Genomic DNA, 23,003 nt, shown 5'->3' with positions numbered 1-23,003 from the left:
TTGAGTATGGGCTATCGTCAAGTCAAATCAGAACCAACGATGTTCATAGTGTTGTTTTACTCGTGGTTGATCCCTCGAGAATACCCCATTACATCTTTTGGTCTGACCAATGCTATCATCGTGTTCACATGACGGTGGAAGTCTAGTGATATGGAAATTTCGATGAGTTGTTGTTGAGCCTATCAGCAGCATTTTGTCTCCCCCATGATTCATGTTGAACATCAACCTAGTGTTGAAAACCTTGTAAGAAATGCCTTCGTGTTCCGTTCATGAAGCTTATGCTTGGATAAAAGAAGTGACTTTCTCTAAGTTCACATGCACTAGGTGTAAGTTGCCGCCATGAATTTGAGAAAGGTTTGTTTTGTTTCCCTTGGAATCATCCCAAATCAGTCATGCATATGTGCGAAGTATTCTATGGTTTGGTAGATTAGTTACCTCAACTCCATATGTGTTCCTAGGACATCAAGCCACTAATTGGTTCATTCAAGGAGAAGAAGTTTCTTCTTAGGAGCTAGACTTACGCAAGGACTTCGATATCCTCGTTGATGGTTCCCTCCTGAACTCGATAGTGTTTCGTTGTAAGACTACAAGGTGGCTGTGCTTGTCTAGGACAACGTGTTCACATGCTTGTAGCAGAACCGGCTCATGTTTTGGAGCTTGCTATCGCAGTTCATTCCCCGAGAATCTCGCAATGTCATCTCGTCAAATTGTGTTCCAAACCTTCATTTTCCTTTCTAGACTCAATGAGTCTGGAATATCCTGACACCAACCAGATCCGAATCTCAGGCAGATATGATGGTTGGAGCGTTTTCCAAGAACTATAATATTGGTCTCTCGATAACCGGTAAAGTGGATGTCGTGGCCAACACATCCAGCCGGAAGACCTATTATTGTAGTATCTCGATTGAAGAAAGTTGGCCACCTTCCCATGAGGATTTCGTAGAATTTAGCTCCGTAGTTAATCCTTACGGATTCTTGAGCTTCCAAAGTCCGACCTTTACTTGATGTTCTAGATATCAAACCATATCTATAAATGGATTACGCTAGCACATCAAGGAGAACATTAGAAGCGGAGTGCTAAATGTCTCTCGGTCGATCATCCAGATTCTGTTCCCTTAGCCTCGCTAAGGGAAGATCTGAGAAGGTGTTATCTTCCTTTGTATCTGCATCATCCATCACTAGTCATCATGGTCGTATGTTGTGTTGCCAGGATACTTGACATGGATATTGGTAAAACCTTGATGAATATGGAGATGCTCAAGTTCTTGAGAGCACGCGCAAGCACCAGGTTTTATCGTTGGCATTAACTAGGATTTTCTTCCAGTTTCCTCGGTTATGTTATAACCTTTTCACACAGTGGACTCACTCTCGACTATTGAGTTCTTCCCCAGTTACCAGAATCATTCCCAACATTTGCATTTTGTTCCCAGCTTGCACCTTAGTAGTTGTTGTTCAGGATCATCTTCAAAAGTGGACTTACCATGGGTCCCATCCATTTCCGATGATAAGCAAAAATCATCCATTGCGTTGTCTTCAACAAGATAGTCCACATCATCCATTCTAGTCGATATATGCCATTCTTTCGAACCTCCTCGAACGATCGCTTGTGATTGCCTTAGGCTGGCATAAAGAGTTTCAATGATCATTATATCAAAAGTAATTCTTTTTACCACTTAAGGGAATAGCTCTATGGGTCACCCTCCTTGTGGTGCCCCGTTAGGTAATCATAGTAACTTATCTCCTCGCTGCTTTGACTCTCACTCACCATCTCACCTAAGTGTGGGATTGTTGCCTACCAATTTAGACCTTTGTCATATGTCCCTCTACATCCCTCTTGATATGTGTTTTGTGTTTCAGTTCACAAGATGTTTCTATGTCTCATTCCGTGAGTTAAGACTGAGCTGCTCGATCTTGAGAAGATCGATCCTTCTAGAGTTTCTTTTCCCTCTCATTGTCATGTTGGTAGGAGTTCCTGGAGCAAGACTTCGAGACAATGAAGGTGATCAAATCAACATTCTTTGGAGAGCAACCAGGATCACGAAGATTGTGTTGGTCTTGTGTCCCTTTTGTCTTCTCACCTCATGTCCTGAATCTCGGGACAAGATTCCTGTTTAGTGGGGGTGAGTTGTCACAGCCCTAGAATTGGTTGTAACTAGTTGCACAAGCATTCATGCATCATGTATATATTTATGAAAGTTGAATTGGGGAAAGTGGAAAGCCTCAGAAATCTTTTGGAAAAATGATCAACATTAAAAATTGCTTCAAATAAACCCAAGAAAATGTTCCTGTTCATTTCTGGAAATATTGGCAAGAGGTAAAATTCAAACCAATATTTTTGGAATGACAGGAATATTTATTTGGGTCTTTGAATTAAGTCAATACTTATTTGAATTTAGCTACTAATTCCTATAAAATATGTGGTAGCTCCAAATATTCTGAAACTTGGTGAGGGCCTCTGGTTTAAATCAGATAGTGCCCATAAAAGTTTGCAGAATTATATAAAGCATTTTAGTATTTAAACTAAGTCAAAACATACTGCAAAAAAATAGAAAACAGAAAATAGGAAAGAGAGAGAGAAGAACTCACCTGGCCTCACCCACTTGGGCCTCCTTACCCGGCGGCCCAGCCAACCGGCCCACCCCACCGGGGGCATACCTGTCTTCAACCTCTGCCTACTGGCAGAGGCGAGGCCGAGCACGGCGCCCGCGCGGGCTAGCACGCAGCTGCCTGCATGGCCCTCCCTGGCCAGCGCGACGCCGCGGATGACCACCCCATTGCCGTACGGATCCGCCCGACCTCTCACTTGCCCCCACCCCGCTCTCTGCCTCGCTTCCCCCTCGGACCCGAGAACGCCGGAGCACAGCCGTCGCCACCGCTCCCTGCTGCTGCAGCCATCGACCACCCCTCGCCCTGCCGATGAGTCAAGAAGCTCCACCACGACGCCCTCTTCCTCCCCGTCGAGCTACGCCTCACCGGGAGCTCTGCATCGCCGTTCCGCCATCCTCGGATCGCCGGAGATTGTCTTTGTTGTTCCGCTTGCACCGGACTTTCCCCGAGCCGCTGAGACCTCCTCCGGCCTCGCTGTGAGCTTATCCACCTCCTGCCGTTGCTCCCGTGCTCAGCTTCTCACCGCAGCCATCGTTTCGACGATGACCGAATCGCCCTGCCACCTGAGCTCCTCACCACCGTGGCCATGGTCACCGTAGCCTCCAACCGAGCTCACCCACATGCTAGCCATGCCATGTAGGTGCCGTGGGAGCCAAGTACGCAACCCCACGGCCACCATAGCCTCGCCCCCGAGCTCGGCTGAACTCCGGCCGCAGCTGCCGTTGCCACCGCCGACGTCTTAGACCACCCCGACCCAAGCTAACCCTGCTAGTCGATGCGCGCAAGCTCCAGCTCATCGTAGATGGGCTCAGCCATCGATTTGGTCGCCGGAGGCCAAATCACGGGCCCCTCCACCCTCTCTGGCCTCACCAGTGACGAGCCACGGGTAAACTCTAGTGAGTTTGACCCCGGTTGACTAGGTTTGACTTCCCCCTGACTCACTGACGTGTGGGCCCTAGGCCACTAACTAAACTAGGTTAGTATTAGTTTAACACTAACTAAACTTAGTTAGTTTAATGGACACTGATAGACGGGACCCATAGGTCAGGTTTGACCTGGACCAGCCCCTGTTGACCTGCTGACGTCAGCATGACCAGATGCTGATGCAGTAATACATTTTCTGGATTTATTAATAATCAGGAAATTCCAAAAAATGTTCAAAACTTCTAAAAATCATAGAAATTCAACCGTAACTCCAAATGAAATAAATTATATATGAAAAATTATCAGAAAAATTCAAGGAATCTGTTTGTGGCATTTTCATGCATGTTAGAAAAACTTATGGCTGCTGTTTAGGCCAATTCATATAAATGGAATTTAAACTCTCACATATGGAGTTTGAATTTGAACCTAGGGTTCAAACCAACTCCATTTAACATGTTGCTAGTTGCATTAGCTCGAACCACAGCATATTGACATGTCATGATCATGCATCATATTGTGCAATGCATTGATTGTGTTTCTTTCTCTGCTGCCGGTATTTGTTCCCTCTCGATAGATGTGGTTTCGACGATGAGATCGATGACAAGATGAAGAACTATATTATCTTCAGGAGTGCCAGGAAAGGAAAACCCCCTTGTTCATTCCGATACAATCCCACTCTCTCTCTCTTGCTCTCTTTTACTGCATTAGGACAACAACGATTCAACTGTTACATGCTGCGGTAGTTGAACCCCTTTACTCCGCATGACCTGTCATTGCCACAGTAAATAGATGAAACCCAGTAGCATGAGTAGGAGTTGGTTGAGCCCTGATGTGCCTACTCATTCATGTTTGTTTGTCATGCCTGCTACTGCTTAGAGTTGAGTCAGGTCTGATTCATCGGGGATGAATCGGAGGTGTGTAAACATGTCCTACTGTTGAGAGCTAAGTGTGTGAATATGATTTGGTAAAGGTAGCTGTGAGAGGCCATGTAGGAGTACATGGTGGGTTGTCTCATTGAAGCCGTCCTCGGGAACTGAGTTCTGTGTTTGTGATCCATGAAACAGTTACTACCACGCATTGGGCCCGAAACCAATGGACCCTCTCGTCTTCTTGATCACCCTTGTCCTCTGTCCAGGAGTTGCAACTAATTTCTAGTGTTTATAGGATATGTGTTGGCGGCCGTGCGTAGCGCTGACCCTAGGGGTGGGCTATGATGCGGTAGATACACCGTGGCACGGTGTACCGGGCGCCCGTTTGGTGTCTCGGGAACCCTGTTCACATCGTTCAGGCCCGTATGTGGAAACCTCGGCCGGACTCCCTGCGGATGGAACCTGGATAAGCGATAAACCTGGACTAGAGACTTGAGTGTTTAGGTAGGCCGTGGCCGACACCCTCGTTGGGCTTCCGCTTGAAGGTTGCCGAGTACATGTCGTCTAAACGGTGGTAAGTGGTGAGAGCGTGTGTGAAGAAGTACACCCCTGCAGGGTTAACATCATCTATTCGAATAGCCGTGTCCGCGGTAATGGACTTCTGGGTTGCCTATAACAGTTCATAGACAAGTGAAAGTGGATACTCTAAAACTCGCAAGATAAGTGTGAGTGCTATGGATGGCCTTCTCGTAGAGAGACGGGAGCGGATCCATAGTGGTGCATTGAATGGTGAATATGTGGACACTATTGCGCCACCTCAAAAGAGTTGCTTGCAATCGTAGTTCAGGTTAGCCACTGAGTCAAAGCTGGCTTGCTGCAGTCAAACTCCACCACCCCCCTTGTTGATACCCATGCATATGTAGCTAGTTCTGATGTAAGTCTTGCTGAGTACCTTTGTACTCACGTTTGCTTAATTAATGTTTTGAAGAGAGACTTCAGTCTCGCTAGTAGTTCCGCATGGACTTCGACATTTAGCTTGATACCTCAGCTACGATCTTGTGCCCTCGGCAGGATCTGGTAGATAGTCAGGCTTCTTAGCCTTTTTCATTTGTAAATGTCTGTACTCAGACATGTTAAGCTTCCGCTTGTGCCTTTATTTGTATTCTATGATTGTTGGGTCATGAGACCCATGTTTGTAATATCTCGCTCCTCAGAGCCTAATGAATGAATACTTGAGTTGTAGAGTTATGTTGTGATGCCATGTTGTATTTACACATATCGAGCATATTGTGTGTATGATTGAAATGCTTGGTATGTGTGGGATCCGACAATCTAGTTGTTTATCCTTGGCAGCCTCTCTTATGGGCAAATGTATTCTAGTGCTTCCATGAGCCATAGTAGTCCGCTACAGCGCGGTTCACCGGAGCCCTGCTAGCCCAACACTACTGCTCAGGACACTTGACTAGTCGGCATGTGCTTCACTTCGTTCCAGTGTCTGTCCCTTCGGGGAAATGTCACGCGATGACATCTGGAGTCCTGCCTAGCCTGCTACAGCCGTGTTCCCGGAGTCCTGTTAGCCCAGTGCTACAGCCTGAATTCACATGTTGCTGACCGACATGCTCGATGTGATTCATGTATGCCTGTCCCCATAGGTTAGTGCCGCTTTGGGTTCACGACTAGCCATGTCGGCCCGAGTTCTCTGTCATATGGATGCTAGCGACACTATCATATACGTGAGCCAAAAGGCGCAAACAGTCCCGAGCCATGGTAAGGCGACACCCGTGGGAGCACCGTGCGTGAGGCCGCAAAGTGATATGAGGTGTTACCGGCTAGATCGATGTGACTTGGAATCGGGGTCCTGACAAACTCGATCTCTGTCCAGGAGTTGCAACTAGTTTCTGGTGTTTGTAGGTAGTGTTAGTAGTCTACCAAGTGGCACCCAGTATAGGTGGGCTTGGGACAGACTAGGCACAGTGGCACGGTGTACCAAGTGGCACCCAGATGGTGGGCTTGGGAAACCTGCTCACATCGTTTGGGGCCGTGAGAGACACCCCAGCCGGATCTCCTTGCGGATGGAACCCGAATAGGCGAAAAACCTGGACTAGAGACTTGTTGGTTCGTCAGGTCATGGCCGACTCCCTTGCCCGGCTTCCGCTTGAAGGTTGCCGAGAGTGTGTGTGAAGAAGTACACCCCTGCAGGGTTATCATTATCTATTCGAATAGCCGGATTCCTCGGATATGGAAACTTGGACCCCTTGCATAGTTCATAGACAAGTGAAAGTGGATACTCTAAAATACGCAAGATAAGTGTGAGTGCTATGGATGGCGTTCTCGCAGGGAGACGGGAGCGTATCCATAGTGGTGTATTGGTATGGTGAATATGTGGACTCGTGTGCACCACCTCAAAAGAGTTACTTGCAGTCATAGTTCAGGATAGCCACCGAGTCAAAGCTGGCTTGCTGCAGTTAAACTCCACCACCCCTTTGTTGATACCGATGCATATGTAGATAGTTCTGATGTAAGTCTTGCTGGGTACATTTGTACTCACGTTTGCCTATTTTATGTTTTGCAGAGAGACGCCAGTCTCGCTAGTAGTTCCGTGTGGACTTCGACGGTTAGCTTGTTACCTCAGCTACGATCTTGTAACCTTGGGAGGGTCTTGTAGATAGTCAGGCTCCTCAGCCTTCTTCATTTTTTAGTTGTCTGTACTCAGACAAGTTAAGCTTTCGCATGTGCTTGTTGCTTGTATGCTCTGTATGTTGGGTCATGAGACCCATGTTTGTAATACTTGGCTCCTCGGAACCTAATGAATAATACTCTAAGTCGTAGAGTCTTGTTGTGATGGCATGTTGTATTGCACATATTGAGCATATTGTGTGTATGATTGAAATGCTTGGTATGTGTGGGATCCGACAACCTAGTTGTTTATCCTTGGTAGCCTCTCTTATGTAGAAATGTAGTCTTGTGCTTCCATGAGCCATAGTAGTACGCTATAGCCCGGTTCACCAGAGTCCTGCTAGCCCAGCACTACTGCTCCGGAACACTTGACTGGCCGGCACGTGATTCACTTCGTTCCTGTCTCTGTCCCTTCAGGGATATGTCAGACGGTGACATCCGGAGTCCTGCCTAGCCTGCTACAGCCCGAGTTCCCGGAGTCCTGGTAGCCCAGTGCTACAGCCCGGATTCACACGCTGCTGACTGACATGCTCGATGTTGATTCATGTATGCCTGTCCCCGTAAGTTAGTGCCACTTTGGGTTCACGACTAGTCATGTCGGCCCGGGTTCTCTATCATATGGATGCTAGCGACACTATTATATACGTGAGCCAAAAGGCGCAAACGGTCCCGAGCCATGGTAAGGCGACACCCGTGGGAATACCGTGTGTGAGGCCGCAAAGTGATATAAGGTGTTACAGGCTAGATCGGTGTGACTTAGAATTGGGGTCCTGACAGTTTTGGTATCAGAGCCTGACTGCCTGTAGGATTACCAAGCCAAGCTGGTCGAAGTCGTGTCTAGAAATGCTTTAGTTATGTAAGGAAATTGATTGTGGAAGGGAACGTAAGGCTCTTTTTACTCCTTATCCTCATGACCTTCTGATTTGAGTCATCTTATATTTTCTACGGGGTTAAGAACTAGGCTTCTCTTCTATCTCTCAGGATGACGAGTTACTATTCTAGAGACTTATAGGAATGATGGATTCGTGTCTCAGTTCAGTTCCTAGTATCTCCTGTGTTAGTAGTTGGTCTCGGAACCTTGCTATTGTGTTGTTAATTGGTTATGCCACCATTTTGCAGGATGTCTCAAATCTTTTTGAGCATTTACAACCATTATGCTGTCTGAGTCACCCCAGGTCTCTAAATAGTCTGATACATTTGCAAACCCCTTCTTTCCGTTCTCGACGTTCCCTTGGGCCAGATTAAGCACACCAATCGGTCTGTTGAGGTATTCCATTGCCTCGACGTATATGTTGGAGATATTATTATGGCCCTAGATGTCTTAGAGAATCAACCAGTAATCTAGCAATGTTTCATATTCCTAGTGTGATGAATCTGGCCATTATCCTCGAAAGCATCCCATGATGTTATTAGTAGTAGGTATTCTACCCTGGGTTCCTGAACCCGAGATTCACCTTACTTACTTCGTGTTGATAGTGTTTGCTAGTTCCTTTAGGATATTAGTAAATTTTGTGATAGTCCTCGAGGTCCATGGTATTCTCCTTCTTCCAAGTACCATGAACTATCCTTGGGAGAAATTCGTTTGAATCAAAAGATCACAACCAGAGTGCTCGTGATGAGAACTCCGTTCATATTGCGACTCTGCCAGTTCTACCTTTCTGCATGGGTTATCCGGAAGAAATGATGAGCTTTGCTCGACATACTAATCTATGCATCCACAACTCAGAAAGTTATATGTTCCTTTGAGTTGTCCCCCTTCAGTTATATTCCGACCCTCATCTATCAATTGATAGTCAAGAGTATGTGAGCATTCGTTCACGGTGCCTATTATTCTTGTGGTCCGTCGAGCCGTTCTATTTCAGAATGACTAGGAGAAACAAACTTTGGTACCTTATCCATTTCTTGGATTGCGTCAAAGTAGTTGTATTTCGCAGATCAAATGCCAATCCAGCTTTTGTTCTATTCTACCTTGGAGTATTACCCTCTTTATGTCAGGATTGTCATGAGAATTGCACCATCTCTCATGAATTTCTGACGCAGTGATACTTCTCGCTATCATTATTCATTCCTCGGTCCCGTGTTGTTGTAATTGGAATGCCGACAAGTGAACTGTGATGTGTGAAATCGATACTCCTAGCAACCTTGTTGCTTGGTAGTTAATGGACAATATTCTCATTGTTAGTGTGTTGGTTATTGAATCATCATCCTAAGATTGATCGTGGTACCTAGTCCCTATTTCTGGTGCACTCTTCAATAAATGAGTTAGGATTGTGTCAATCCGTCACTCTATTGATCATATCATCTTGCCTTGAAAGCAAGATTGCTCCCGAGCTTAATAACATTTCGGTGGTTCATGATTTTCTGAATATCTTCTCGGAAGTATTACTAGGTTGTTCCCTGATCGCTATGTTGAGTTCGTGATCATGTTGGTTTTTCTCTAAACCTTCCATTCTCCAAGAATTTGCGTTGGATACCCCCGAGCTAGTTGGTTAAGCTAAACAACAACTTGGAGAGTTGGAAGATGGAAGCTTGTCTGACTTAGTTCATGATAAGGGATATCTTTGTGTGTGTGTGTTGAAGAAAGATGATATCTTCATCGATTGGTCCCTGTGATCAGTTGTTGGACCTATTGTCTTATCAACTTTGATTTGGGTATGGGCTATCGTCAAATCAAATCAGAACCAACGATGTTCGTAATGTTGTCTTACTCATGGTTGATCCCTCGAGCATACACCATTACATCCTTTGGGTCTGACCAATGCTATCACCGTGTTCACATGATGGTGGAAGTCCAGTGATATGGAAATCCGATGAGTTGTTGTTGAGCCCATCAGTAGCATTAGTAACATCAACCTAGTATTGGAAACTTTGTAAGCAATGCCTTCGTGTTCTGTTCATGAAGCTTATGCTTGGATGGAAGAAGTGAGTTCCTCGAATTCATGTGCAGTTGGAGCAAGTTGCCGCCATAAGTTCGAGAAAGATTGTTTTGTTTCCTATGGTACCACCCCAAGTTAGTTATGCATGTGCGAACGTATTATATGGTTTGGTAGATTAATTACCTCCACTCCATATGTATTCCCTAGCACACCAAGCCACTGATTGATTTGTTCAAGGAGAAGAAGTTCCTTCTTAAGAGCATGCCTTATGCAAGGACTTTGTTATCCTTGTTGATGGTTACCCACCTGAACTTGGTAGTGTTTTTTTGTAAGACTTCTACGTGGTCATGCTTTTCTTGGACAATGTGTTCACATGTATGTAGCAGAACCAACTCATGTTTTGGAGCTTACTACCGTAGTTCATTTCCCGAGAATCTCGCAACGTCATCTCGTCGATTTGTGTTGCAACCTTTCCTTTCCGGACATGCTGTCTGAAATATTCCGTTACTAACCAGATCTGAATCTCAGGCAGATATGATGGTTCGAACTTCTTCCAAGAACTATGATATAGGTTCCAGTGAAGTGGACGCACCTAGTTGGAAGCAGTATTATTGTAGTATCTTGATTAAGCCGTTTGGTCACTCCCCATGAGGATTTTGCATGACTTATTCTAGAAGTTGTTCCTTATGGATTTCGTGCTCCCGAAGTCCGACCTTTCTTGATGGCCATGTTGATGTTTTTTTAAACATGACCGTGGAAGCTAGAAAATCAAGGAGAACATTGGAAGCGGAGTGCTAAATGTCTCTCGGTCAATCATCCAGGTCTTGTTCGTTGGCAGTGCTAAGGACACACCTGAGAAAGTGTTATCTCCCTTTGCATATGCTTCCTCCATCATTATTCATCATGGTAGTATGATGTGTTGCCAAGATCCTCGGCACAGATGTTGGTAAAACCTTGATGAGTTTGGAAATGCTCAAGTTCTTGAGAGCATACTCAGACACTAGGTTATATCCTCGGTATCAGTTGGAATGTGCCTCCCGTTTGCCGAGTTGTTCCATAACCATAGTTTCCTTTCCGATCTGAGTATGCCACTCCTTCGAACTCCTTCAAACCATCATTTGTGTTTGCCTTAGGCTGGCATAAAAAGTTTCAATGATCTTGGTATCAAAAGTAATTCTTTTTGCCACTTAAGGGAATAGGTATACGAGTCACCTTCACTAAGGTGCCCCGTTATGGTATCATGCTCAACTTAACTCCTCACTACTTTGAAACCCCCCTCACCATCTATTTAAGCACGGAATTGCTGTCAACCAAATTGAGCCATCACCATCTGTTTCCTTTCCCCCCTGATGTGTGTCTTGTGTCTCAGCTCAAGAGACGTTTTTTTTCTTCTCCCTCCATGAGTTGATTTTAAGTGCTAGATCTTCCTGTCATCATCGTGTTGGACAAAGATCTCGAAGGCAACACATCAAGATCAACATGAAGCAACAAATCAACATCTTCGAGAAGGGCAATTGGATCATGAAGATTGTGCTAGCTTTGTGTCCCCTCTGTCTTCTTACCTCACGTCTTGAATTTCGGGACAAGATTCTTGTTTAGTGGGGGTGAGTTGTCACAGCCCTAGAATTTTTTGCAGATAGTTGCATCAGTGAGCTTCATACATCCTGTTAATTTCAAGAAACTTGAAATGAGGAAAGTGAAAGCTTCAGAAATCAATTTAAAAGAAGGGCAAGAACCCTTTAAATTGCATTCATTGAACCCAAAATGCTTCCATCAATGTTTGATAATTTTTGGCAAGGCTTGAGACCAAACCAAAAATAGTGAACATTTTTGTGGAATATTTTGGGCACTGAATTTAAATCACTAATGTATTTGAATTTTGGTTTATATTCTTAATATATGGAATATATCTCCAAATGCCTCTGATATATTTTTGTGTGCTTTTGGAAAGGTCCATAAGCAACATAAAAATGGTCAGAGAATATTTGGCATTGTTTTGAATTCTTTTGAATTTGCAAAATAGTGGCAAATAATAAATAATAGAAAACAGAACAGAAATTAAGAAAGACAGAAAGCTTACCTAGGCTTACCTGGCCTGGCCTGGCTCTGTAGCAGCCCACCAGGCCCATCTGCCAATCGTCCCCCACCTCCTGCCAGTGGGCAGGAGGGCGCGTGCTCGCCGCACGCTGGCACACGCGCGGCCACCTCATGCTTCGCCGTGTCGACGCCCCCTTCCTCCCAACCCCGCGCCTAGGAGACGTGGACGAGGCCCGTGCTGACCCCCCTCTCTCCCAGGACCCCCTCTCCATCTCTGCTCTCTTCCCTGAGCGTGTCAAGGGACGGCGCCGCTCGCCGACGCAGCCATCGTCACTGCCTCACCTTGCCGCCATGTCCAAGAGCTCTGCCTCGTTCTCCTGTTCATCCTCACCAAGACACGCCTCGCCGGAAGCTCTGTGTCTCCTTCACGTCGTCGTCTTCGCCCTCGGATCGCCGGAGATCGCCGTCGTCGATGCGCCACCTCCAGAGCGGCCCTGACCATGCCGAGCCTTCCGTTGCAAGCGTCGTGAGCCACTCTCCCTTCTACCCCTTCTCCCATTGTCGTTTGCGTGCCATAGCACCGTTCCCGCCATGACTGGAGCTCACCGCCGCCCGGCTTTGTCGCTGCCGTGGCCTAAGCTCGAATCATCCATGCCTTGCATCGCATCGCGCTCCTGGTGCCTCCAGGAGGCCGCCTAGCCCTCTACGCGCTCGCCTTCCTGCTCTAGCGCCACGCTTGCACGAAGCCGAGCTCCGGCCGCCGCCTCGCTCGTCGCCGGTGCCTCTGCAGGCCACCCCAGCTCCGACCGCCTCCACCGTTGGATGCGCCACCCTCCTAGCTCCCCGTAGATGCTTCCCACGCGCCAAACCGGCCCCCGTAGGGAAATCCCGAAGCCCTCCGCCGCATTTTGGTCGCCGCCGGCGGAACTCCGGCGAAGCCAACGAGGCGCTGTCATTAGCCGCTAATGACCCCGCTAACGAACCCCTCTCTCACCGACTACTAGGCCCCATGCCCTAACTAACCCTGGGATTTATTCCCTAATTAGCTTAGATTAAACCAGCTGGCCCCACCTGTCAGTTGACCATGCCACGTCAGCGTTGAACTGGACCCACACGTCAGCCTCTGTTCTTGCCCTGTTACACTGACGTGTGGACCCCACACATCAGGTTTGACCTGGACCGCACCCTGTTGACCTGCTGACGTCATGATGATGCAGTGCTGACGCAATAAAGTTATCTAGAATTAAAATAAATCAGAAATGATTTATAAATTTCAGAAAATACCCCAAACTTCTGAAAATCATAGAAATTCAACCGTAACCCCATATCAAATAATTTATATATGAAAAATTATCAGAAAAATTCAAGGAATCAATCTGTACCATTTTCATGCATGTTTGAGCAAGTTAACCTCACTGTTTAGGATGAAACATGATTAGGGCAAATTTCATAATAGGTTTGGAGTTGGAATTTGATGTAGTTTTGAATTCCACTTCAATTAAACTGACTTTCTGTTGCATTAGCCCAAATCACAGCATATTGCCATGTCATGATCATGCATCATATTGTTGCATTGCATTGATTGTATTCTTCCTTGTTTGCCAGTAATTGCCCCCTCGCAGTAGACGATGTTTCCGATGACGTGATCGATGACACCGATGAAGAGCTATACTATCTTCAGAAGTGCCAGGCAAGCAAACCCCCTTGTTCATTCCGATACAATGCCACTCTCTCGCTCCTGCTCTCTTTTACTACATTAGGATAACAACATTTCAACTGTTACATGCTGCGGTAGCTGAACCCCTTTCGTCTGCATGACCTGTCATTGCCACAATAAATAGATGAAACCCATTAGCATGAGTAGGAGTTGTTTGAGCCCTGATGTGCCTACTCATTCATGTTGTTTGTCATGCCTGCTAATGCTTAGAGTTGAGTCAGGTCTGATTCATCGGGGATGAATTGAAATGGTGTTGAACGTGTCCTACTGTGTGTGAGCTAGGGGTGTGAACACGATTTGGTAAAGGTAGCGGTGAGAGGCCATGTAGGAGTACATGGTGGATTGTCTCATTGCAGCCGTCCTCATGAACTGAGTTCTGTGTTTGTGATCCATGAACAGTTACTACCACACATTGTGTTCCGGTAACTCGGCCTCTCTCGACTTATTAATCAACTCGATCTCTGTCCAGGAGTTGCAACTAGTTTCTGGTGTTTGTAAGTAGTGTTAGTAGTCTACCAAGTGGCACCCGGTACAGGTGGGCTTGGGACAGACTAGGCACAGTGGCACGATGTACCAAGTGGCACCCGGATGGTCGGCTTGGGAACCCTGCTCACATCGTTTGGGGCCGTGAGTGACACCCCGGCTGGATCTCCTTGCGGATGGAACCCGAATAGGCGATAAACCTGGACTAGAGAATTGGTTGGGGCCGTGAGCGACACCCCGGCTGGATCTCCTTGGGGATCTCCTTGTTGGTTAGTCAGGTCATGGCCAACTCCCTCGCCCGGCTTCCACTTGAAGGTTGCCAAGGTACATGATGTGTACAGGGCGATAAGTGGCGAGAGCGTGTGTGAAGAAGTACACCCCTGCAGGGTTATCATTATCTATTCGAATAGCTGGATTCCTCAGATATGGAAACTTGGACCCCTTGCATAGTTCATAGACAAGTGAAAGTGGATACTCTAAAATGCGCAAGATCAGTGTGAGTGCTATGGATGGCATTCTCGCAGGGAGACGGGAGCGGATCCATAGTGGTGTATTGGTATGGTGAATATGTGGACTCGTGTGCGCCACCTCAAAAGAGTTACCTGCAGTCATAGTTCAGGATAGCCACCGAGTCAAAGATGGCTTGCTGTAGTTAAACTCCACCACCCCTTTGTTGATACCGATGCATATGTAGATAGTTCTAATGTAAGTATTCTTGGGTACATTTGTACTCACGTTTGCCTATTTTATGTTTTGCAGACGGACATCGGTCTCGCTAGTAGTTCCGTGCGAACTTCGACGGTTAGCTTGTTACCTCAGCTACGATCTTGTACCCTTGGGAGGGTCTTGTAGATAGTCAGGCTCCTTAGCCTTCTTCATTTTTTAGTTGTCTGTACTCAGACAAGTTAAGCTTCCGCATGTGCTTGTTGCTTGTATGCTCTGTATATTGGGTCATGAGACCCATGTTTGTAATACTTGGCTCCTCGGAGCCTAATGAATAATACTACGAGTCGTAGAGTCTTGTTGTGATGCCATGTTGTATTGCACATACTGAGCATATTGTGTGTATGATTGAAATGCTTGGTATGTGTGGGATCCGACAACCTAGTTGTTTATCCTTGGTAGCCTCTCTTATGGGGAAATATAGTCTTGTGCTTCCATGAGCCATAGTAGTCCGCTACAGCCCGGTTCACCGGAGTCCTGCTAGCCCAGCACTACTGCTCCAAAACACTTGACTGGACGACATGTGATTCACTTTGTTCCTGTGTCTGTCCCTTCAGGGAAATGTCACGCGGTGACATCCGGAGTCCTGCCTAGCCTGCTACAGCCCGGGTTCCCGGAGTCCTGTTAGCCTAGTGCTATAGCCCGGATTCACATGCTGCTGACCGACATGCTCGATGTTGATTCATGTATGCCTTTTCCCGTAAGTTAGTGCCACTTTGGGTTCACGACCAGTCATGTCGGCCCGGGTTCTCTGTCATATGGATGCTAGCAACACTATCATATACATGAGCCAAAATGCGCAAAAGGTCCCGGGCCATGGTAAGGCGACACCTGTGGGAATACCGTGCATGAGGCCGCAAAGTGATATGAGGTGTTACAGGCTAGATCGGTGTGACTTAGAATCAAGGTCCTGACAATGAGATAATATATCATTAAATTAGTTACCTTGTTGTCCATGAGAAAGGACCCTTGGTACGGCAAATTCCCCAACCGAGCGAAGCTGGGTCGACCGCGAGCATCGTCGAGAAAGTTGATGGCGATAGGCGGCGGCAAGCGGAAGTGGAGAAATGCGGTGGTCTTTGCCAGCAGCCTGGCGCCGGCAGCAGGCGGCGGGCTAAATGTTTACCGCCACGATAGGCGGTGCCATGGCATAGACGCGGAGGAGCTTGTGCAGGTGTGAATGGGGAACGTACCGGAGGGGCCGAGGGGGTGCCAGGCGGGGTGAGGGTTTTTGTGACGTGGGATGGTGAGGGTTTTCTTTTTTCTTTTTTGAATTGGGTGGTGAGGGTTTTCTTTTTTGTTTTTTGAATTGAGTGGTGAGGGTTTTTTGTGCCAAAGAATTTTGGGCGTGACGGTTTGCTAGAGCAATGCAGGTGTTCGCGAGACGCGCCTCGGCTTCCGTCTGCGACTGCCCCACCACTCGCCCGTACTGGTACGGGCCGTTCGGCCCCCGACGAACCGATCGCTATGATCGTCTTCTTCTTGGGAGCCATGGTGATGAAGAACTGCTAAACTAACTGCTAGACCGGATTCTCACAACTGCGCACCCCCTACCTGGCGCGCCAGAGGTGTCGGTGGGAAACGACACCTATGGGGTCACTGGGATCCCTTCTACAGTTGGTGGGTGCTGGCTTGTGCAAAGAGCGGGTCTGGCGGTCAACAAACAAATCGTTTAACCAGGTTCGGGCCGCGGAGACGCGTAAAACCCTAGTCCTTCTTTGATGTATATTTGGGTGTTTTTGTGTTCTTGAACTAGCTGCAGTGGCTCTCTCGTCCAAAAGATCCGAATCCCCCTGCAGTATGCCTCCAGCCTCCCTTTATAGACAAAAAGGGGTCGCCAGAGTGGCACACAAGAGGTGGAAAGGTGTATAGGGGCTCAGTCTATCTCCTGGCATCGTTGGTCAAACGCATTTAATGCGCTACCGACGTGCCCCTCTTGCTTTATTGGGGACGGCAAAGAAGCTCATCCTAGCTGTCGATGCCTTGCCTGGCTCCGACGCGTGTCCAAGCTGACGAGGCATTGTAGTGCCACGTTGGCTGGTTGCTGGGCTGGAACGGTGGTGGAGCCTTCACGAAGATCTGCATGCCACCACGCAGATGCTTGCTGAGTTGGTGTAGGGGCCGCGCGCTGCCACGCAGATGCCTACCCAGCTGGTCGAGCTGGCAGCTGTATGGGAGCGGCGGTGGAGTCTTGGCAGACCCGGGCCTGGCTGCGGCCCCGCGGGCGTTCTCATCAAGGGTCCTGCCGAGGGCCCGGCAAGGGTCTCGCTGTGGCACCGCGGTCGTCCCTAGCAAGGATCTTGTCGGGGGTCTCATGGATTTCCTTGGCAAGGATCGTCATGTTCTGGTTCCCATCTGATCTTGTGTATCTATGATCTCTAGAAAGATCTGCATGCCACCACGAATGTAACGCCCACGATGTGGCTATATCTCCCACGTGTCAAAGCACGACTTAGAGGCATAACCGCATTGTAAGCAATGTCGTCAGTGGGGTAATCTTCACACAACCCATGCAATGAATAAGGAAAAGAGGTACATAGTTGGCTTACACTCGCCACGTAACATAATGCATAAATATAACATAACATTCATCCAGATACAATGAAGGTCCGACTACAGAACCAAAATAAAGAACAACCCCCAATGTACAAAGTCCCCGATCGCCCCAACTGGGCTCCACTATCGATCGTCTGGAAAAGAAACATAGTATCATCTTGAGTCCTCATCGAACTCCCACTTGAGCTCATTCGAATCTCCTAGAGCGGTATCATCGGTGCCAGCATCTGGCTTTGAAGTAATCTGTGAGTCACGGGGACTCAGCAATCTCACACCCTCGATATCAAGACTATTTAAGCTTATAGGAAGGGTAAAAGGTATGAGGTGGAGCTGCAGCAAGCACTAGCTTATATGGTGGCTAACATACGCAAAAGAGAGCGAGAAGAGAAGGCAATGGCACGGTCGAGAAACTATGATCAAGAAGTGATCCTAGAACAACCTACGTTCAAGCATAACCCGAGACCGTGTTCTCTTTCCGGACTCCGCCAAAAAGAGACCATCACGGCCACACACTCTGTTGATTCATTTTAATTAAGTTTAGCTTCAAGTTATCTACAATCGGACATTAACAAATTCCCATCTGCCCATAACCGCGGGCACGGATTTTGAAAGATCCAATCCCTGCAGGGGTGTCCCAACTTAGCCCATCACAAGCTCTCACGGTCAACGAAGGATATTCCTTCTCCCAAGACAACCCGATCAGACTCGGAATCCCGGTTACAAGACATCTTGACAATGGTAAAACTAAACCAGCAAAGCCACCCGAATGTGCCGACAAATCCCGATAAGAGCTGCACATATCTCATTCTCAGGGCACACCGGATAAGCAATCTTTACAACTAAAACCAGCCCTCAAGTTTCCCTGAGGTGGCGCTGCAAGGGGCTCTAGTTTGGACCAACACTCAGAGGAGCACTGGCCCGGGGGGGGGGGTAAACAAAGATGACCCTCGGGCTCCAGAAAAACAAGGGATAAAGAGGCTAGGTGGCAAATGGTAAAACCAATGTTGGGCATTGCTGGAGGAATTTTATTCAAGGCGAACTGTCAAGGGGTTCCCATTATAACCCAACTGTGTAAGGAACGCAAAATCAAGGAACGTAACTCCGGTATGACAGAAACTAGGGCGACAAGAGTGGAACAAAACACCAGGTACAAGGCCGAGCCTTCCACCCTTTACCAAGTGTATAGATGCATTAAAATAGCCAACATATAATAATGATATCCCAACAATGAACATGTTCCAACAAGGAACAAGCTCCAATCTTCACCTGCAACTAACAACGCTATAAGAGGGGCTGAGAAAAGCGGTAACATAACCAAACAACGGTTTCCTAGGACAAGGTGGGTTAGAGGTTTGACATGGCAATATGGGAGGAGTGATAAGCAAGTGGTAGGTATCGTAGCATAGGCATAGCAAAAGAGCGAGCATCTAGCAAGCAAAGATAGAAGTGATTTCCAGGGTATGGTCATCTTGCCTGCAAAGTTCTCCGAGTTGACGTTATCTTGTTCCTCGTAAACGTACTCAACGGGTTCCTTGATCACGTACTCGTCTCCCGGCTCTACTCAAATAAGAACATAAGCAAAGGGAGACACAATCAACCATGTGCAATGCACAAGCAACATGATGCAAAACATGGCATGATATGTGGGACGCGATATGCAATGCATATGCATGCTTCGGAAAGGAAAGATTGAACCTGGCCTCAACTTGGAAAACCAAGAGTGCCACTAGAAAGAGGAGTTGATTCGGTCGAAATCAATATAAAGATCACCGGAATCGGATGGACGGTTTGCAAATGGCAAGCAAAACAAATATGGCACCGATCTACGATTAACAGCACGAGGCCATCTAAATGCATCAAGAACAACAAGCTACTGCACTCTAACATAACAACAAAATACATGGCAGTGACCCACTCAAGATGCTTGACAAAAAATGAACACTGAGCTACGGCTAATTCACTCAACAGTAGGTTCAAACAGGCATGGCAAAAGTGCAAAAGATATCAGGTTACAGACTTAGTGAAAATAACAACATGCCAGGAATTTAACATCAGGAAGCAATGTTTAGAGCAAGATAACCAGTTGGGCAGGCACCTGTGTGCCAACATGCGACTTCCAGGCCAAATCAGCAGGCACCTGCGTGGCGGCGTGCGAACCTTCATGAAGGCCCTACCACCGCGCCACCTCAGCTCCCTGCCTATCTACATAGCACTGCATGTGTGACACCCCAAAATTTTACCCTTGTTTTATTAATTAAAATTTTGCCAGGAAATTTAAACTTTTATTTTCTGGATTTTCCTTTGTTTCAGGGCCTTTCTTTACCTTATTATTATGGGGTTTTTACCTCAAGTGAAAAAACTTTCCAAATGTATTATTGGACTTGTTTCTCCCCTCAAGAAAAACATTTCTATTATCAGTGGATTTATTTGGATAATTATTCCTTCCTGAGCCTTATTCCTTAAAATGGTTTTTCTTAAGTTTCAGGACCCAATTTGCACTGCAACCTTTTGATATATTTATCTAAAATTCCAACCAAAATTTGGAGATGTTATGTGATGTTTTTAAATCACTTTTATGCAAAAATATATTTCATTCTTTGGATATTTTGCGCTCTACACCAAGTTTTCAAATCTGGTCCAGTGGGCAATTTTGCACTACAACCCATTTAAATATTTCTTTCTAGCTTCCACCAAAATTATGGCATGTTCATAGGAGTATATTATTCAACTTTATGCAAAAACCCTTTGATGTTCTTTGAAAGATTTGAGTGAATCAACCTCATTTTCATTCTGGCCCAGTTGGGTGTTTTCTACTGCAACCCTAATATATCTTGCTCTAGTAACCATGAGATTTTTCCTACTTATAGCCCATCCTACAAAACCCTTAAGTCCAGGAGAGTGGACCCGTTGGAGGATTTTAAGTGCATGCAATGAGGCATTGTTCTTTCTGTCCAAAACTGAAGTTTTGCAAAGCTTGCACTAACAAGTTTCTGATTTTGTCCAAATGACCTTGCCATCCTCTCCCTCATCTAAAGAGACACTGATCTGGAAAGTTTATCCACCCGAAGAGTTGCCTAGATGCCCTTAGCATTTTGTCAAACACCTGGTGTGCATGGCCAGTTTTGGCATGGTTTTTAGGTTGCACACTAGACTTGTTTGCCTTGCCTAACCAGCATATCCCATAGCTTTGCCCTAGCCTATAGCCCCCCCTGCTTAACCTCTCGTGGATTGGAGTTCCCTGGCATGACTTGGCATTTCGCCGAACACCTGCCGTGCGTGCTCTGGGCGGGCCCAGAGCGCACGTTTTGCACGCGCGTGCAACGAGCCGCCGCGTGCCACTGCCGACGCCCCGCGCTCGTTTTGGCCCTTCCCTTCTCCCAGTCGACGCACCCGACCCCTCCCGCGTCGTAGAGCTGCCCCTGGCGCACTACAGCTCCGCCGTCAGGTCGGCCACGGCGGCTAGCGGGCGGCCACAACAGCCTCTGCCATGGATGGCGCCGACCAAACCACCCCAGCATGCCAGCTGCCCCCTAGAGAAGTCCGAGCTCATCCACAAGCTTGTCCGCAAGCGCTCATCGCCGCCACGTCCCCCTGCTGCAACAGAATGACGGTCGCCGGCGTTCTTATCCACGGCCATCGTGGGAACCGACCCCGGCCGCCTATTTAAGGAGCCACGAGCCTCTCTGAAACCTCAGGCGACCTCAAGCCACCCCACCTAGCATCCCCGTAGCAGTCAATCGACCAGGGAAGGTCTTCTTCCCCATCTCTGGCCAGTACAGCCGCCGCCCTCCGGTCCATTCAGTAGCAACCCGAGCCCCTCCTGTCCAACCAGTGCCACCATCCCCTCCCCCTCGATCTCTAGGAGCCACCCAACACCTCAAACTCGCTCGGGAACCACCGTAGCGTGAAACCCCAACTCCCCCGAGGCCGTCGTCCGCCGCGAGGCTCGTCGCCGGTGACTCCCTCCATCTCCGTCACCCCCTGGACCACCGGGAGGACCGCCCCGGGGTGGCGGATCCATCCCGATGCTCCGGAGCCCGCGGGAAGCCACCCTTCGCCGGTGTTGATCGCCGGAGCCTCGCCTCTGTTCGGCCAGCGGAAGAAGGAGGCAGGGCGACTAGTCAAACATGACCAGTGGGCCCCCTGGACCCACTGTCAGCGACCCAGCCCCGCCCGCGTGTTTTAAGTGAAAACGCAAACAGCCAAAAGTACATCTCCCCTACTTTGAAAACGTATTCTCGTCGAAACATTTTCTTTTCTGTGTTATTTTAAAAACAGAGTTTGACTGAAACTTTGACTGGCTATATTTTTTTAAATAAAATTCCAAATGAATTGATTCTTTTTCCTACCTCTCTCCAATTTCACCTAGTTTATTTTAAGATTTATTTCAAAAATAATTAGGACAACTTTTTGTACTGTTTTTGAAGTATGTGTTATTTGAATATTTTTTGAAAATAGGGATTTGGAAGGGAGATATAACATGTGTTATTTGAATATTTTTTGAAAATAGGGATTTGCAAGGGAGATATAACTTTCAAAAGTTTTGGAGGGCACCTCACCTCTCCACACCTTGAAGGCAAGCAATTCTGAACTCAGGCATAATATTATCGTGTGTTGTTTGATACAGTTACAACACCACCGTGGCACGGAGTATCCGTTATGTGTTTGTGACGATATGATCATACGCTTTGAGTGCAAAGATGGAATTTTTTGCTGTTGGAAATGGACATACTTGTGATAGCAATCACCCTCATATGCCTCTCATGCCTACCGGGAAGGATCCGGGAAAGTCTCTGTCTTGGGTAGACACGAGCTTGTCCCTCGTCGAGACGGTTATGACTGGCGGGGCAGGGGGAGGTATGATGAGTGGTGGTTGTGTCTGATGGGTGTGAAATATTATCCTTGAGCTAATCATGTAGGAAATACTTAAGCCTCCTGAGTCAGCTGTAGATCGAGTCTTGTTCCAGTAACCCCCATACTTGTTTCGTGCCACCACTTGTCCCTGCCGTAGGTAGGGTACGGTTCAGTAAGTTGTCAACCCTCGTCTAGCACACACCATACAGAGAGACCGCGATGAGGGTTCCATGGCCCTGGATTAAAGCCAGTCATCCGGTCCGGGGCATGGGAGTTTTTGGTTGTAGCCGAAGGGGGTAGCTTCCCCAGTTTGCGCGCGGTATAAATTTTGTGATCCCATGCTAAGTCGAGGTTATAGCCTCCCCCCTTAGAGTTTTGCTTAACAGGTGTCAAGGGTGATTCCAGACACCGATGAGTTTGGCTGGTGTGTGCAGTTAGGTGGGTTTTCAATTAAAAGACCATAGACGAAATTAGTTCCGATGGGCTAAGGAAATCCGTTACTCGTGGGTAAAGAGTACACCCTCTGTAGAGATATTATACCTATTCGAATAGCCGTGTCCATGGTTAAGGACTACAGTCTGGGATGGGTCAAGTGTCGGTCTTCGAAGGAAAAACTACTAAACCAGAACATTAGTTATGATCTGTGACATTTGATGATTATGACTATTATTATTGTGGACT

The sequence above is a fragment of the Triticum dicoccoides genome, chromosome 4A, assembly GCF_002162155.2.
Source record: "Triticum dicoccoides isolate Atlit2015 ecotype Zavitan chromosome 4A, WEW_v2.0, whole genome shotgun sequence".
Taxonomy (NCBI): Eukaryota; Viridiplantae; Streptophyta; class Magnoliopsida; order Poales; family Poaceae; genus Triticum; species Triticum dicoccoides.
This window is presented reverse-complemented; position numbering follows the sequence as displayed.